The sequence below is a fragment of the Lissotriton helveticus genome, chromosome 1_1, assembly GCF_964261635.1.
Source record: "Lissotriton helveticus chromosome 1_1, aLisHel1.1, whole genome shotgun sequence".
Classification (NCBI taxonomy): domain Eukaryota; kingdom Metazoa; phylum Chordata; class Amphibia; order Caudata; family Salamandridae; genus Lissotriton; species Lissotriton helveticus.
Genome location: NC_136057.1, coordinates 1,034,401,818 through 1,034,416,038, shown reverse-complemented (window position 1 = coordinate 1,034,416,038; position 14,221 = coordinate 1,034,401,818). Strand labels below are relative to the sequence as shown.

The following is a 14,221-nucleotide window of genomic DNA, read 5'->3' as shown; positions in this document are numbered from 1 at the left end:
CAGGGGAACAAGGCAGAACCTATGGTTTTCAACAGCCAGAGTGTTGGCTGTTCTTAATGGCTGTCAGTATCTATTTATCTCCGAGAGGTTCTCCGAGAGGTCCGTGAGTGCAAGGAAATATTTCAGTATTTCTTCATAGAGAGGGCAGTTTTTTTCACGATCCGAGCCAAGAAACTGCAAACATCCCAAACCACGATCGGTAAGTTTGCACCATAGAATGGCTTTCAAGCCTAGTGTAAAGGCTGAAAAGTTTGAGGCCAATGTGATTTGCAGTTTTTTCAAATTACAAGTGAGAAAACAAGTGTGTCTGTGTGGTGTTGAAGATGCTGCAGACATGAAGTACAGTAAGGTAAGTTTTGATTTCCAGTTGTGGAGGTCAGAACCCACGACCACACCTCCTGCCTCACTGGTCTCCTCGAAGAGCTGCCCAACTGTCCATCAAGAATACCAACAACACCAGAAGCAGAACGTGGAGCTCAGAAAAAACATAAACACATCGAGTCCTATTTACATGCAACACAGCAGTGCCACGAGGAATAAAGAGAATGCAATGCATAATGACACAGAAATAATACATTATCATTACATCATCTTTTCTATTATAAAGAAACAAACAAAGCAAATCACAAGACCAAAACAAAATGTGTGTATAATAATCTCTAAACCTAAAAGCAATAGAAACATTACTATTAGACCTGTCTGTAGACCGCTGAAGAACCCTGGAATCTTGTAAACTAGATCTTGGAGTACTCTCCGATGAAGTTGGATAGGATGATGTGTCGTGTCATCCAAAACAGATTTAGAATGGCCAGTATAGGCAGACCCTGCACTTGTGTGTCCACCTGATCCCTCAGATGAAGGTGATCTTTGTAACAAACAATGAGCATCGAATGATGGGGTGACAGGTTTCAAGGACCCGGGTACCACGTTCTAGATTACTCTGTAACCCCATGTCAATGTCTCTTTTTCTCACATGAAAGTGTGGAGGAAAGGAAAATCATTAGCCAATCGATCAATTCCGTTCCAATGAAACAGGACTCTGAAGAATCACAAACTTCCAATTAAGTTTAGTTAATGTATTACAACGCCAGAAACAATTGGACATACAAGCACCTCAAGATGAGGGTGCAGAAATACAATGGAACTAATACAAAGCCAAACCTACGAGTAAAGTTAAGTCGGTGTAGCATGCACAGAATGACCAGTTCCATGATAAGTACACAGAAAAGGATGGACCCAACTTCCAAATTCCCCTTCATTGGTGTTTCGTAGGTAAAGAATATTAGGTTGTCCCTACACTACCACTAACATGATATCCTTACTTAGCATCCCCCCCAAAGGCAAGTTCTGAAAAGATGTCAGCACTTGAAGGCTCCCTAAGAAGTTTGTTCATGTTGAATAGGTCAAGTAGCATAACGCTACATAGCTCATTCTAAGATGCTCTCTCTCTCAAGGCAAGGCAGAATGTCCCTAACCTCAACACATGAACTTGCCGGTATCGTCCCAGAATGCAACACAGCATCACACCGTCCAAGCAAGCCCCCTCCTTGTAGGTAACTTTCCATGTGGCAACGATGCTCCCAGTCCTTGGCTAGATGACCTTGATTCCCAGGCTCTCTCTGATGAGAAAGTATGGCAGTTCCCGTTTATCAGCATTGCCATTCAATGTATTCTCTCCTCCCTAAGCCTAACTCCTTAAACAAAGACATTATTCTAGCTAACAAGGATGGATTTCTCCACCTGCAACAGAAACCTGAGAAAGAAAAAATTCCAAATACACATGAAATTCGCTACTGCATCTAATATGAGAGCTTCCAGGGAAAAGTACAATTCAGGCCTACAGAATTCGGTCAACATATGAAATGGTACATAACTTCATGAAAGCACAAATATAAAAACGAAAATTATTATTAAGCACACCAAAAACATTATAAAGCATAGCACTTGTATATATAAATGCTCGTAAGTTACATGTGCAATTCTGCACATCAATTTCAATCTAACCAAACGTAACGCAACATTAATTTCTTCACGTTTACATTGAAATACCCCTAACACTTCACTTTTCATATTATTACATTACACTTCTAATGACCCAATGTTAGCAGCACAAAGGATTATATGGAGCTGCAAGCTATCCATGATTATAATGCACCCTTACAACCGTCAGAGCAAATCTGCGCTCTATCAGGTTGATGGTTAAACATCACGGTTAACCCACCATGAACTATCAAGAAGGGAATCTCTAGTACCACATCCATTTTTATTAGCCTGCCTAATTCTCATTGCCTGATCTGGAGAAATCTTAACAAGGCTGCTTCTGCTCCACCAGCCTTTCCCTTTGAAAAGCACAACCACTTTCGGCACTTAGGACACTCTGACACGAAATATGAACTTAGATTCACTTTTTTTACTCTGTTGCGGTTGGGCTTCATAATCAAAACTCATTCTCCACTTACCAAAACAAGTTCCTTAGTGACATGTTTGCTTTCAAAATTAGCTTTTATGGCACCTTGTTTATTCTTTACAACATCCAGATCAGATCCTGAATCATTTGAACTACCTTTAAGGTCTTTAACCCACTCAGGACATAGTGGACACCTGGGCAGTCAATTGTGCAATGACTTTGATGGAAAAACACCTTTGGCACTAGAAGGAGTAACACTATAGTTTCAAACCTTCTTCTGAAAAACGCTTTGACAAGGACACCTGAAAATAAAGCAATTTCTACCCCACTCTTTAAAAACCTGTTCATGTGCTTCACCAATCCACTGGAAAAGGGAGAGTACAAAGTGACATGCAAATGCTTACTCGGAAATGCATTCATACTTTTGCTCATCTGAATGGACTTAAAATGAGTTCCATTATCAGTGACTAATTCTTTGGGAGGTCGTTCAACACCAAAAATTATTTTCAAGAACATAATAACGGAGGAAGTATCAGGTGAAAAGACAAAATCCAAATATACCCACCTGTCAAAATAGTCCCCAAGGACCAACATATACCTTTTATTAGAAGGTAATATATCAAATTATTCTGCAAAATCAAGTGCAACTCTCTCCCAAGGACCCCCAAGTAAAGGAAAAATGTGCAACAGTGTTTCACATGTCTTCCAGTATTTGTCGGACACTAGATATGTGCTGCAGGAAGACACCCAGTTGTTAACCTGAGTATCTATGCCTGGCAACCAATAAAATTGGTTGATATTCCGACGGGTCGCTATAATCCCATAAAACCATAACCAAGAAATCTCTTAACGGCATGGGTGTAATAAGTACATCATGACGTAATACGAAACCATCCATGAGTGATGGTTCCCCAACTACTTGAACAAATGGTTTCAATCTAATGTCCAAGTTTCTCTCGTTGGGCCAACCATTCTTGACAAACTTTAAAACGTTTTGTAATAAGGCATCATCATGTAATGCTTCCAACCAGCTTTTACTGGAAATGTTACTGTAACCTTCACACAAATCACCAACAAAGGCCACAACACATTCAACATCATCCAACTGAGCATCAAAAGAATGGAATTCTTAAGGCATTCTTGAGATGCAATCTGCTCAGGCATTCTTACCCCCTGGTAAATAGTTAATGGTGAAGTTTTACTCTTGAATTCTGGAGAGCAATTAACCTAATCTAGCAGAAGCCTTTCCTGTACCATTAAGCTTGTAAATTAATGGTTTATGGTCAGTAAAAATGTCAAGCTGCGTATCCCACAAAAATATTCACATTTTTTTGACAGCCCAAAAACATGCCAACGCTTCATGCTCTTTTGTGCTGTAATTAGATTCTGGTTGGGTGAGTGAACCTGAACCAAAGGCAATAGTATGTTCTTTGTTGTTAACCCACTGAGAAATAACAGCTGCCAACCCTAACTGACTGGCATCCACCGTCATGAAGCACATATTGCCAGCTATAAAAGATGATAAGGCTGGACCTGATATGATCAGAGACTTCACCTTGCAAAAAGCTTCATTGACACCATCAGACCGTTCATATTTCTCCCATTTTTTCAAAAGATTCCAAAGAGTTGCACCACAAATGCTTAACCATGTATGATACGAGAACAATACTCGCAAGGAGCCATGTAATTTTTTTAATAAATGATTCGTTGTAAATTAAAAAAATATGTTTAAATAATCATTCTAATTTAAATGTATTTTAATTATAAAAAAACATTTTACAAAAGTATTTCAACATTTTAAAATGTAAAATAGGTTTTGGTTTAGTTCATTTTAAAACCCATGATTTCTGTAATTTATATTTTGCATTAGATATTTTATAACTTTAGATTTTTTATAAGACGTGCTTTTGAAATCCATATTTGTCTTACTGTAATTATAAGTATAGGGTTGTCTATATAATGACTGTCTGTACTTTAACCTCACTATTGTTGTTGGTCCATATTTTGTAGTCGATATTCAGGATAACAACCCATATTAAAATAAATGTACAAATAAAATGTCATGCTGCACAAGCCACGTCAAAATATTTCATTAGCTCTCTGTATTGTACCTATCCCGTCTGGGTGAGAGAACTGAGCGCTGTTCCTTTTGCTACTGCCACTTGCCTTTTACTTATTCTTTGTGTTGGGAAATGTTGGGCTGCAGCTGTCCATGTTGTGCCTTTATTGTGTTGTGAAGCTTGGTATAAAACTTTCCATTACTTAAAAGACAAAATGATTTGCATTTCCAACGCTAGTTTTAATACATGTTACAAGTGAAAGAGGGAATCCTCTCGAAATATGCGATCAGTTTAATTTTGCATTTATGTGAAATGAACTAGTCTTTGTAAAGTTTTTAAACATAGCTGACAAGTGGCTCCTTTTCATAAATAACACAGTCAGTCAATTCTAGAACCTTAACTAACAGAACTTTGCACGCAGGCATTCTGAGCCCATATTGAAAATGTTAAAAGCAAAAGCCCCACAATGCAAATGCTGTTGATTGAAAAGCTAGGAATGGCAGATGTCATCATATATCAGAACACTGGAATGTTGAGAGCGCCATTGAAGACAATGGAGTAGCTCTGGGCTTATACTGGCTGGTATAAGCCTAGAGCTCGAACATTCCAAAGTTGTCTTCATGTTTTTCCTTTTTTAATTTAGAACATTCCACCCTTAGTGGGTAGAATGTTTGAATAGCCTTATAGCTCTTCTGCCTCGGGCAATAACAGTTGTTAACGTCCCTCTCTCTTGTTACAGCCACTTATCAGTGGCTGGGGCCTAAAACGAGGGAGAGGGCCTTTAACAACCAGTATAGCCCGAGGCAGAAGGGCTACATTGCTATATAATAGTGCCACTAGGCAACCAAACTAAAATTTAACTCCTGGCACAGAGATGGCTTTGGGCTAATATTAATACTCCGGAAAACCATTAGGCTAAAAAAGATGCAGTTTATTAGAACAACGTGAGCAGTGACAACAGATGAGCCCTGAAGAGAACATAAGAAAGCGAAAAACATTGTGCTGGCTCCCATCTATTCCTGAAGGGGTTTAGTGTGCTGCATCTGCAGCACCACTAAGATGCAATGTGTCTTGAACAAGTGCAGCACGCGCTGCAGGTGTTATACTCTGCTAGGGGCCCCAGTGAGCAGAACTGTCGACATCTGCGCAACACTAAACACCCACACAGGCCGCATTGCCATTCAAGACTCATAATCAAACTCCCCCCCCCCCCCCACAATGTAGCCTGCTGCTAACCGGTCTGCTAAAGAGCTATAGAACTCCTTGTAGACGCAACTACAATACAATACGGCGCAGCAGCACAATACTTTGAGAACGAAGAAGGTGAATACGAAAAGGGGCAAACGAGGTCTACCGTCTCAGAGCCCACGCCTACGCAGCTAAAGTACCCTCCCGAGGATTTCGGATCACTGACTCCCGCCTCCAGCGAGCACGACAACTTTCAGTAACTCCTAAAATGATGACGCAGTACGTATTCTGCGTTTTCAGCATTCAGAATGCCAGAGTCGTTTCTGAAGGGTGGTGGAATGCTCTGGTTTTTGATGAGGGCGCGCGGGGGAGAGAGACCTTTTTTCATTTAATGCCGTTTTATAATCCAGGCTCGCAGCTATTAAAAAACACCCCAGAAGCTCCTTTGTTCGAGCTCTTAATTATTAATTGGAAAGGTTGGCTCGCATGAGGTGGCCAGGCTCCGGTGAGCACGGAAAGTGCTATCTACTTCTGCAACGGCAGCAGGCTAAGCAGCCAGGGGGAACAGCAGGTCAGGGCTTCGGCTTTAACGTACGTCAGGAGCAGGGGTGCATGAAATGTGTCAGGGGATTAGAGAGCCCGCCGTGCAGAAAAGGCACTGATAACTGCAGCGCCTCACGGAGGGAAAACTGAACATGTTACCTGTCTCAGATATGTGAGTTTCAATGACCCTCTAACCAATCCCCCCCTGCACGGTTAGCAGCCATGCGCCAACACAGGCACCCATGAGGCAAGGGTGTCTGTGCTGTCGGCATTATTGTTTATGTGCAGGAAGGGACACCTTCCTGCAGATAAACAATCTTGCACATAAACAGTCTTTAAAGGCGATTTGCAGCACACATAGAAAGAGCAAAAAACGAGGAGAAATAAAAGTATTTCTCCTTGTTGCGTCAATCTAATTCCTGCTATTCAGTGGCATTCGTTTTTGGTGCTGCCTCAGATTTACACATTCTTGTACATCTGGGTCAGCATCAAAAAGCAATGGATGTTGTGGTGGAACGCCCACAGCAACATCCATTGCATGCACCTTTCACGCAGATACCTGCGTAAAAGGGGACGATATTTACAAAGCGGTGTTAAGCCACACAATGTGGCTTAACGCTGCTTTGTAAATATGGTGCCACTGAAGCGTCCTAAAAAGTGACGCTTCATTAGTGCAATGCCCGTGTAAATATGCCCCACGTCTTTTGTTGTGCACAAAATGGGTTGGGGGTAGAGCGGTGTCTCACTTCCCATTTTATAAGTACACTAGCTGCCCGCCCCGACGTTGTCCGGAGATGAAAATGAAAGTCTTGAAAGTTCTTTTTTACCTGTGTAGTTGAGCAGTGCATACACGGTAACGCTAGGTGTTCATTGCAGCCGAACATGTGCCTCCGCTTGTCCTGCCAGGGCTGGACTGGGAACTGAAAGCAGCCCTGGCAAATTTTGGCAGACCAGCCCACGCCCGGCGCGTGGCGAACCAGCCCCCGTCCCGACGGCCACTAGGAGGGTTTGGGGGGGGTTCTCCCCCCCAAAAAATGTTTTAAAACGGCAGACCAAACTTTCAAAGCACAGCAAACAATTAGGATCTGAACATTTGACCTGTAGGGTGTACGAGGTAGGTATATAAACTCTCTAAGCTATTTATATCGGTTCTAATTCAGAGCGAGGAGTTAGCACAGCGATCGCCACAATAAGTGCACTAACCATCTGACCTATCCTATTATACACTCAAACTTGCAGCATACACATAGATACAGTCCATGTGCTTCAACCCTCCAGGACATCCGATAATGTGGTCTGTTTGTGACCAATATAGCTAATCATGAACACCTTTACCGCTAGCATTTCTCCTTGTGAATTGACATGAGGGCAGAGTTTGTGAAAAAAAAGAATCCATATGTCCTGGGACACCATAGGCTGAGACTGCATCCACCTTTCAGGACTGGCTTTCCCACTCTGTCGCTGCCACCCCCTCCCTCCCTACCCCCACCTCAGTTCCATTTCCAGTACTTAAGACCTTATGGGCCAGATGTAGGTGGCCATTTACCGACCGGTAAATGGGTTTTCGGTATGTAGGGGGCCTTTATTTTACAGAATCGGTAAATTTACCGATTCGGTAAATCCAAATGTAGGTGGGATTCTTCAGAGTCCCAAAGGCCTTACAGATTCGGTATTTTACCACCCAATCCAATTGGGTGGTAAAATACCGAATCCAGGTGTGCATGCACATGTGTGCATGCACACCTATGCCATGTGACACACAGACCTGCCCCTAGGGCACGTCTGTGTGCCACATGTCACACGTGCCTGAATTTGGGGTGCTAGAGGGTGTCAAAGTGACACCCCCTGCACCCTTGCAACATTCGGTATTTACCGATTCGGTATTTCCCATTGCTTCCTATGGGCTTCACAGCCCATAGGAATCAATAGGGAATACCGATTCGGTATTTACCGAATCGGTAAATACCGAATGTTTCCGATTCGGTATTTCAAGTTAAAAAATTACCTACATCTCACCCCTTCATATTTACCGATTCATAAATACCGAATCGGTAAAATTCGGTATTTAAGAATCGGTAAATACGATTTACCTACATCTGGCCCAATGTTCCTACATTTACTGTTTAGGATATTTATTAAGAACCACACAATAATAATGACCATCATACAAAGTAGTTACATTAATTCAGTCCAACTTAAATGGTTTATACCAAACACGAGCTTCCTAAAACACATCAGAACCTCCACACAGCAACACTTTGACGTCCATTTCATTTAACTTCTGTCACAGCAATTACCATAACCAGAAACCCCTGTTTGCATATATCCTCCTAGACCTAGAGACTAATCTATAGTCACACCGCGGCAGGACACCGTGTAACCGGCAGGAGGTTTTTTAACCAGGCCTGGTCAGGTTATAACTTAGGCAGCTTGCGAGTTGCGAGACGAGTGCGAACCTAATTGCACAGTTCTATTTCAAAGAAGCAAGCAAGCAGCGCTGACTATGTACCTGATGATAAGTTATAACCTCTCGGGCCGGGAGGTTTTTAACCAGGCCTGGTCAGGTTATAACTTATCAGGAGTACATAGTGACGTCGCGGTCGCGCTGCCGCTGCTTGCTTCTTACAGAGTCTCGGGGGGGGGGGGGGGGGGGGGGGGAACGGACTCAGTATCCCAAAGCACCGAACACTACCATGCCACCCACAATAACTGGGCGGTAAGATAATAAAGCTCAATATCCAGAGCAGCCACACCATCCTCGTCCACCATCAATAGTAATTTCTGAAAAGCCACCCTGCGCCTCGAGGTACCCTAATATAATGTAAGAAGGATGCTATCCGGTTTCTGGTAGAACGCTTTAGCTAGCTCCACCAGCAAAGCTGCATACAGATCTGCAATAGAATATCATATTAGAAATGACTATCCAACCACTGACTGATATAGGCAAGGTACTCGAAAAGGACACCAACTGTTGATGGCAGACAGGGCCCGGGCAAAGTTACCTTCAAAGAGCAGCTCTGCAGATTTATAGACATCTACCCCCAAGTAGAGAATGGTAACTGACTCCCAGCACAGCGTCGACACGGCCCTGAGCAGGTCGAAGTGGGTAGGTGCAGGACTTGTGCCAGTTAACCTCCAGGCCAGGCAGGTGCCTGAAAGCTGACAAAGCCATCACCACTCCCTCCAAGTCAGAGGGCTTGTCACGCATATACAGCAGCATGTTGTCCGCATACAAAGAAATATATAGGCAGCCTCCCAATAACTGCAGTGCGCGATAGTGCCCACCCTGCCATATAGTAAGAACAAAGGTCTCTTAAGCTAGAGCAAACAATAGAGGGGACAAGGGGCCCCACCCCACCTCGCACGCATCTGATATTACAGACCCAATCCTAACCCTTGCCACCAGTTGGTGTACAACACCTGGGTCTATTTGACGGAGGCTACCCCAAACATCATCCTGAGAAGGGTGGCATACAAGAACTCCCAGCAAAGGGAATAAAATGCTTTACGGATATCAACAGATAATGCTAGCGAGTCTGGTAGGAGACTCTCCTGCATCCTGAGAAGGGTGGCATACAAGAACTCCCAGCGATGGGAGACAAATGCTTTCCGGAGATCAACAGATAATGCTAGCGAGTCGAATGGGAGGCTTCCTGCATGCCCAAGATATGAATCCGCTGGCGGATATTAGGCAAGGTACTTCAGGTGGGTATGAAACCTGTCTGGTTGGGGTGAATCAAATTGTTCATATGAGTCAAAACCATATTTGCCAGATTCTTACTCAGGATTTTATAATCCAGGTTAAGCATAGAGAGGGGGCAGTAGGAATCAATTAACACCAGGGCATTGCTCTTCTTGGGCAGTGACACAATTGTGGCCTTACACAGAGTGCAAAAGACACACAACTGATGGACTGACCTTGCCTGGCAGTTCGGGCTGGACTGTTCCCATTGGGCGCAGGGTCAAGACTGATTTGCATATTACTGGGTCCAACCTGGAATGGCATGGTAAGCAAAAAAAGAATGGATTGAGGCCCAGATCTCTGTACTGGGGTGAATGTATGACACTGTTCTGCATTCTGTCCATAAATTGTTCTTTTTTGCATCTTACACAGAGAGGGCAGAAATCCTTGCTGCCGTGCTCCATTAAAAAAGTACACAAGCTTAGGGACAACGGCAGCAGAGAAAGTGGAGTAGAATTCCTGTGAGCAACCCATCGAAACCGGGGACCTTGCCCCAAGACATGATATCTCCTTAAACGCTCATCACACGTCCTGCACAGTAATATCAGCACCCAGTTGCTTCGCTACAGAGGGATCTAGGACAGACAGGGAGGAACATGTGATGAAACGCAGTACGTTTAACTCACTAACTTCAGTGCCCACAGAGTAGAACTGGCAATAGTAGTGCATAAATGTAATATTAATTTCCTCCTCCTGGCCAACTGAATCACGAATATGAAAAACAGTGTGCCCCCTCGTTTTGTCCTGGAGAAGCCAGGCTAACATGCTCCCCGACTTAGCCCTCTCCACGTGAGCCCTTGCTATATAAGCAGTGGCGGCTGGTGACAATTGAAAGTGGTGAGGCGTAAAACAATTGTCGTACTTCACTGTGGCGAGCGAAAATTTTGAAAAAAGAGTGGGCAAATGGTGCTGTTTCAAGCAACTCCAATATGCACCAACCTCAAATGGGCCCAGACCCCTAGACTCCGGGAACCATACCAAATCTCAAGCCTAAACCCTACAAAACTAGCCTCAGTCTTTTCTATTTTCTGACTTTGCTACCGTTCCAGAACTCTATATATGATGACTCCCCATTGCAACAGATTGAGACAAATGGGTGGTAATACAAAATAAAGAGGTGCACAAATCAACTCCAACATATAGTTACCACCTAGATGGAACAGGCGCTGCCTTCAACATGTGAGTAAAATTAAATTTGAATGTGGTAAAGCAAACAACCTTTTATCATTCGGAGGATGATATGGTCGAGTAAAAATAATTATGTAAAACTAACACCTCTTTTTTACAGCGCTTAGGAGCAACAAAACAGTAACATGAAGCACTCTACTTGTTATTATACATCTATTGAGCAAATTAATGATATATGATGCCTCTAATAGATACACAAACGTCACCTTAAAGTCTTCATACAACGTGGAATCCTCCCTTCACTCCCACCACCCAACTGTTGCCAATAGCCAATTCTGTAAACTTGCATAGCTATGGTCCAAACACCAAAAGAGATGACCACGTGGGAAGCTGATTCAAGGCTTATGGGACCAGAAACAGCAGCCATTTCGAACGCTTTCATAAACCGCTGAAAGCTCGAAAGTGGCATACCTCCGGATTAAGTTGTGTAAAAAACAATAAATGTACAGAAACATTCATCACCAGTGCTCCTCATAATGCGCAGATCGTTCTTGAATGCCAGAGCCAGTATTTCATATAAGTGTTAGGCTAGTGAGAGCCTGCCCATCAGGTAAGCTTGGTTTGCGGTTACAAAAAAATTAACATCTGTTTGAAAACTAAACAATTTTTCCTTAACATGATTTTACCGAAGCGTGCCAGCAGAGACAGCAGGGTTGAGACACAATCTGTACACTGGGTTGGGTGTGGGGAGAGGATGGGTGAAGATGAAGTCTCACTCAATCTGTATACTAGTCCTGATCACCTTGTAATATTTCATGAATTTAAATAAAACATATTTTTGTTTGGGCACCGTCGAAAGCAGAACAAAATCACCTCTTTGGCAGAGAAATGTTCACATTCAATTACGTCAAGGCAATATAAAAAAACGTTTTACCCATGTTACTGCAGCTTGCGCACAACAAACATTTTTTTAAAAAAACGCAAACCAAAAATGCCAGTAAAAATATTGCTAACTTCTTCAAAGGATGCGGGTGGACAGACCTAAGTAAAGAAAGGGTGGGCCCTCTGTGACATGCGACTTCACACGCATCGGTTTATTTTCTTTAATCATCCAGCACTAACAACTGTTCGACTTGGACCATAAGTATAGCAAAACCCAGATTCAGTGCTGGGAAAGGGAATACTTACCAGGAGAGATCAGACTGTTAATAAAGCAAGACCTCTCGCGACCAAGCAAACGCGTGAATGTCACATTTCTGGCGGTAGCACTTCAGACTAAAATCAGCATGTAAAACACGGACCTCTTAGAAGAGGCCTTCAGCGTGGCAAATACAGAGGGTTCAAAGCTCATGGTACCGTAAAAAAAATCAGGATTACGTTGTTTTTAGCCGGCCAAACTTCACCTTGTTACATTGCGGCGCTAGCCTACACAATTATGTTGTTATTATGACTTATGTGGCCGACTCACCGATCCTCGCTCTCGTCACTCCCGGCAGTCACGCGCACAGTAATTGCAATGCGCATGTGGGAATTACACCCCCCTACCCCCCCCCCCCGGCCGCACCCTGGAGGCGCGCAGAGACACGGTAGAGGAGGAGACAATACTGCGCGCACAAGCACCTCCTCCTCCGTCGTTGGGGTTAGGTTGCACTTGCACAACAAAACATCATTCAGCAATGCACCGGTCAATCAGGCTTGCTGGCACTACTGCTTTTCTGCTTAGGAACTGCCTCAGTCGTAACTTGGAAGTCAAGTCTGATGTCCCTAAACTAAGTGAGTGACGTTGTTGTGGCTGGGGCCTGGGGGGTCGATTTTCAGTCCGACCGTCACAGGCTGTGACGGTCGGACTGAAAATCGGCCCCCAGCCACAAAACCGGCCCCCTTTTCGAAAACCGGCCCCCCAACCCCTCCAGCCGACCGGGGGATTGCCCGGTGCCCAGACTCACCAGTCCGGGCCTGTGTCCTGCCAGTGTGAGGAAGCGCCACAGTGACTGCGTTTTAGCCCCGCTGCTACGTTGAATCGCCTCAGCACCCGTCTCAGCACCCGAGCAATTTTGGGAATGTCTTTGTCGGCTCCAGCCGCGAACATGTTTGTCCGCTGTACCTGACGCCACTGCAACATGCGAACTGTGTCAGCCGTGAACGTGTTTGTCCGCTGTAGCACCACTTAGACGCCCCACATGGTGTCAACGGCCAATGCCCACAACAATGCCAAATGCACCGCCCACTCGTATTGGAACGCTAGTCCCACCCAGAACGCTTCTCGCAAGTGGTGCAATCCAGCTTGGTTTTGACGAATGCCGCGCCCATGTGCTCTTCGCTCTATGCACACGCCCCCAGCACACCGCACACTCCCACAACGGACTACTCAGAACGCTTCTCGCAATCGGTATAATTCAGCAGGGTTGGGTTTTGAAGAATGCCACGCTCATCGCTCTATGCACACGCCCCCAGCACAACTCACACGCCCACAACGGACTACTTTGCCCCTAACGTTCTTTTCCCCTTATAATGTATATGGTGGGCTGCTGTATAGCCTATATCCATATGCTGATACTGTGTTTTGCAATGCTGTATTGGGTGTTCCGATTGGCGCTGTAGTTCCTGAGCTTACTCGCCTCAAAGGTTTGGGCTCTCTCTTTATAAAATTAGTATGGATGTATTTGTCAAATTATATGATGCTCTCATAGAGCTTAAAACAAAAGGGGAGGCTTCAAGGTGCAGTAGGGTCAAATAATAGAATGACACTCAATGGATATTATCCCTGTACATATTTGTTGGCAATCTGCCCGAGATAAAGGCCGTAATCAGTGGAAACAGAGAAACATCAACCTTAAATTAAATGGACACTTGCGTCAGCAAGGCACGCTTGAGGCGGAAATGCAGCTTTCCAGATAGATTGCAGAAGCCAGGAGAGCAGCACAGGAACAGAAAGGTGCGTGCAGTAACTGGAAAAGTGAAACACAAGCCCTTTAGCTGGCTAAGCAGGGCATTTCTCCCAGAAGCGTGTAATTTGTTTAATGAATATTTGACACACAATTTATTTTGAGGTTGCTAATTCATTCTGCATCTAGCAGGGCCTAAGAACAGGCACCGTCAAAGCCAATATGTTTTAGCTTTTGTATGCTGCATGCACACTTCGAAAAACAACAG

At 44.0% G+C, this 14,221-nt stretch overlaps 1 long non-coding RNA gene across 1 annotated transcript in view; it reads right to left on the bottom strand.

Moving 5' to 3' along the window:
* Window positions 1–12,604, bottom strand: part of LOC144771950 (uncharacterized) — a 95,402-nt gene extending 82,798 nt beyond the window's left edge. Inside the window, exon 1 of the long non-coding RNA XR_013599561.1 lies at window positions 12,537–12,604. This is a non-coding gene — a long non-coding RNA (uncharacterized LOC144771950). The remainder of the gene's footprint in view (window positions 1–12,536) is intronic.
* Window positions 12,605–14,221: the final 1,617 nt, after the last annotated feature.